This window comes from Micropterus salmoides, unplaced genomic scaffold (assembly GCF_014851395.1).
Source record: "Micropterus salmoides isolate LMB-PRFRI ecotype aquatic unplaced genomic scaffold, ASM1485139v1 Ms_hic_scaffold_8, whole genome shotgun sequence".
NCBI lineage: Eukaryota > Metazoa > Chordata > Actinopteri > Centrarchiformes > Centrarchidae > Micropterus > Micropterus salmoides.
In genome coordinates, this window is record NW_024044570.1 from 22,065,087 (window position 1) to 22,069,802 (window position 4,716).

General features: G+C 40.2%; 2 long non-coding RNA genes across 2 annotated transcripts; one reads left to right on the forward strand and one right to left on the reverse strand.

Moving 5' to 3' along the window:
* Positions 1-19: 19 nt before the first annotated feature.
* LOC119894239 lies at positions 20-360 on the reverse strand. The gene is made up of 2 exons (XR_005442893.1): positions 293-360; positions 20-191 (listed from the first exon to the last, which is right to left on the reverse strand). It is a non-coding gene; the product is annotated as an uncharacterized LOC119894239 (long non-coding RNA).
* Positions 361-3,502: 3,142 nt separating this feature from the next.
* Positions 3,503-4,475, forward strand: LOC119893100. Its single transcript, XR_005442753.1, has 2 exons — positions 3,503-3,903; positions 4,259-4,475. It is a non-coding gene; the product is annotated as an uncharacterized LOC119893100 (long non-coding RNA).
* The last annotated feature ends 241 nt before the right edge of the window (positions 4,476-4,716 follow it).

Below are 4,716 nucleotides of genomic sequence, written 5' to 3' on the forward strand. Positions count from 1 at the left end.
TATATGGCAATAAACCCGATTCTGATGCTGATTTTATTTTTCCAGTATAAAAACCATTTCAACCGTTAACAAAGGGAAAGAGCGCCACCTTTTGGTGAGTCAGGAGAACCACGTCCTCGCTTGCACCGCTGGTAAGATATGAAACAGCAGCTTCTACCAGCTCCTTCTCGTTCATACAGTAGAAAGCAGCTCTGAAAAAATTGCGTATATGTTAGTCAAAACGAGCTAAGGAAGAAGAAGCATAAAACCGAGAGTCTGTCTTGTTTTTTTTCCCCACGCCACCTAACGTTACCTTGCAGTTTTCCGTTTCCCCCTTCTCTTCAGCGGCTCCTTCTCTTTCTCCTCCTTCTTCTTCGCCATCCACGACGCAGCGCCCGTGCCTTTCCGACATGTTGGCTCTGTGTTATGAAACTTACAACATTTGAATATCTGCACAAAGGTTACCGAGGTTTTATTCAGTATCAAAGACGAACGTGGGTTTGCATTTTGGTGAAGTCACGTGACCGCGCTGACTGACTCTTTAGCGCCCCTTAGTAACAAATAGCTAATGCACCAAGATGAACATGCTTCTTCCAAAATAGTTAATAATTTGACATTAAACGAATGTACTGGTCCTACTGATTCAGACAGTCCATTAGGTAAAGCTCTTCAGATTATTTAAAAATCCCGCCTTAAAACAGATATTACATTGTTATTCATATGGTTTGTTTAACCTATAATGTAATGTGTTTTGTATGTAAATGAATCTGCAAACTAGTAACTAAAGCACTAAAAAAAAGTGATGTTAAAGGTGCAAATGCTTCTTAAATGTAGAGCAGTCGAGGTTGTATAAAGTGTGAATACTCTGAACCCAAAGATTGTGATAAACATAAATAAAATAAATGTATTAAGTTACCACCACTCACATTTTGCCACACCCAGCTGTATTTAAACATTTACACTTGATTGTATGACATAGCAGATTGATAGTTTTATAGGTTTTAAATTGGGTTGATTTTGAGACTTGGGCTCATTGATTGACATTTTGTCTTTTGAGTATGTGTGAGAGATTCTTTTTTGTGTTGTTTTGCAAAGCGCAGAAAACAGAGAGTCCAAAGCAAATTTCCCTTTTGGGACAATAAAGTATCTTAAGTTATCTTATTTTATTGAAATGAGTTTGGTTTGAATGGGTCTACAGGTGTGAATCAGAAATGTACCACTTTTGCTGAAATCACATTCTGTGATTTTACTATTGTAGTGGCACATGCCCAATACTTGTCGTATTCACATTACTGCTAATGTTCCTTGTATCCTTATTTAATGTACTCTAGCTAATATATCATTTATTTATTGTTAAAAAATAGTAGTACAGTGAAAGATTCAACTATAATTTCCAAATCTCTCTCTCTATCTTTCTCTCTCTCCCCTCATTCACGTCCATCTCCTACAATTGTACAGCACTTACATAAACACAGACAGACCCTGTACAGTTGGTCATTGTTGGAATTAATCAGCATTGCAGTAGTGTGCTGTGTAATTAAAGCTGCGTTGCGGTGTCCGCTCATTCAAATTCACTTCTCTCACCGTGGCCTTTCTGTTGTCCAAGCTCATCCACATTTGCTGTTACTTATGGTTGTTTTAAGTATTCCACATTAAGAATAGTATTTCTTGCTTCTCCCTCACATATTTTTATTGGCATATTGAGTCTCATGCCAGTAACATAAAACAACATTTCCTTAAAAGTTTAAATTAGATCAGTTTCATCATCAACTCTGTTCATATGTTTAACTCCCATCTTAGATTTGGTCAGATAATAATAGCTGTTTGATTAATGTTTTTTATTTATTTTTGAACTGCATGTGTGGACAACACTAGCCACATGTGGACAGAAGATAATCCCTGCTAGTCTAATCGCATGACTCATTATTTTCTCACTTTCCACTCTTTTCTCCTCTTTTATCATCCTCTTTCAATCTCTGATGTTCGAAACAGCCTTGTGTCAGATTCTCACCTTCTGTCACTTTGGAGCCAAAGCTGCCTTCTCTCACTCAGGCCTTTTAATTATGTCTGTAAAGCCCCTTCCTACAAGTGCTTAGGCCTTGATTGCAAAGACCAGCTTTGTATATTTGACTAAATTAAAAAGTGGGGGGAAAGGGAGGAAAAAAACCTCAAGGCATAGAGCATGTTAACAGCCAGATGCACACACAATGTCACTTTCCCTAAAGCTCTCAAGTTCAGCGCATTTTAGGAATGACATGTAATCAGAGGGCTGAACTGGTATCAAATAAAAACAAATCCTCATCTATGACCACAATATTATTATTGTTTACAACAGATGTCAACAGAGGCACGTTAAAAAAAATGACTGTTACTGACCTACATTTCTATAGTTGATAATTATTAGACCTCGAGTGTTTCTAGTTAAACACAAACCACATGAGGTCTAATAATTACCAAATTCTCATAACTGCATCCCATCCATTAACAATTGTTTGTTTACTATTCACTTTTTATTCATTTATCATCATCATTAACTTATCATCATTGTTGAAATTATTTAAGAAATTGTAAAACAAAACAAAGATATTTAAACATAAAAAACCTAAAGGCATTGAACTCATCCTCCTCCGGGCTTGCTGCCACATCCACAGATCAGGCCGTGCTAAGAAGATTTCTTTGCTAAAGGAGTAAAGCTTGTCACTGCTTTACTTACAGCTGAATTTGTGGGTCAGACATGGCCAAAATGTCATGAGGGCATCAGCGCTGTGGTTTTGTTTAACACTGGTTTGATGTTGCTGTCTGGTTCAGAATCAATATTTTAATGAGCCGCATTTTTATGATATTTAGAGTTGCAAAACAAGCTGATCCGTAATTACACTATACAGACATTTTGAACAGAGTTTTGTTTGATATAAAGATGAAGTTGAATTGGACATCAACGACTCGATCAGGAAGTAATTTCCACCTAATCTAATCTATATCTCCTCTCGTTTCCACAGCCTCCTCTTCAAATGTTCTTATTCTCAGGGCCTTAAATGGTGAGAACCAGACTAATCTTCTAGTTGTCTTCCTGGGCTTAACCCTGATTTGAGTAAGGGTCATTACCATTGGCCATCTGTCCAAGAAACGCTTGTTGTGATTGGGCATATGGCATAAGAGAGAGCAAGATTTAGGAAGAGCAGAATGTTTAAATTGAATGTAGATATGCCACGGTTCACATTGTCTGTCGGGAGACACATAATATCGTTTCATTATGTAACCCAGGATCGTATTAGTGTGTGTGAGCACATTTACTAATGTGTAGATGTATGTTCACAGATGTAGGCTTTGGTATAGCTTAACTTAACTCTTTCTTGTATTGCAACACTCATTACATTGTAAGGGGTCTTTCAGCTCCACTTGGCTTTGATTGTTGCAAAACACACAGGAGCCAATTATTCCCAGAATGAAAAACATGTTCAAAGACAACGCAATCTCTCAAGCGCACTCATTCAGTGTGTAACTGTTTGTTGATGTGCATAGCTGTGTGTGTGATGTATTTCTGTCACATGACATGGTCATGCAGTTGTCTACATTAATCTGCAGTATCTTTATTCGTTTCTTTTTACATTATAGGAACATCTTTGCTGATACACTTCCTGTGCATGGGAAATATACGCTCACCTGGATGTTGACCAAAGCTAATGTAAATACAGGTGTAAATTGGTTATGGGTTGAATTATGAGCTATTCTCTATGTCAGCTGGCAACAGAGAAGCAAAATAGACAGACAATGTGACAATTAAAGTAGTTTTTCAGGCTGTATCTGTAATCACAGGAAATAGACTTCATTCTTTGACAATGAGGAAAATGCTTCAGGGAACAAATTCCCACATGAATTATCCTCGATAACAGCAAAACTGTTGTGGTGGCAGCCCGGCTGACGGTGAGTGTCCTGTTTATTTCTCCTTTTTTTGCTTGTGATTCTGTTTTCCCCTGTTTTTTTCCTGTACTCTGCCTGCCTCCCTGTGTCTCCTCCCCTGCGGGTGGTCTCTCTCTCTCTCTCTCCCTCCGCTCCTGAGCCCAGCCAACGACCCGCACCTGCACCTGCCTGCCACACCTGCCAGCAATTAACCTCATCCCTGCCTGCATATCTCCACTCCATCGCTGCTTGATCGTCGTTGCTCCTTACCCGGTGCCACTTTACCACTCAAGCTCTCACGTATTCTGTGCCATTTCTGTTTCCCTGTGCTTTGTCTCCGCTGTGTCTAACCCTGTCTGTCTGTCTGTCTCCCCTCCAGGTCCACTCACCTCAGTCCTCCACTCCGTCAGCTGGGCTTGCCACCCTGCCCTCTCCACTCAGACCTCTTCCACGGCGTCCTCCTGGCTCCTCCCCGTGCCTCCTCGCTTCCTCGGTCCCCAGGGCCCCGTGCCCATGTTTCCCCCCGGCGTCCGCCTCTCCCTCACCTCCACTCCCTCAACCCTGTTTCCCCTTCAATAAAGCCTGTTCTTCCCGAGTGTTGCGTTTGGGTCCACTCTGTCCCCACACCACACCATTGCAAACATTGTTCCCCTCAAACTATTGATTGCACAGATTTTAGGTTTCTTCTTTAAAGGAACACACACCACGAAACTTATATCTTGTTGCATGACACTAAAGGACTGTAAATGGCAGATTAGTGTGAACCAAAGATTTTTCTGTGAAACTGTGTGTGTGCGATTGCTTCTTTCTCTGATGAATTGGTCTCAGAAGATATCA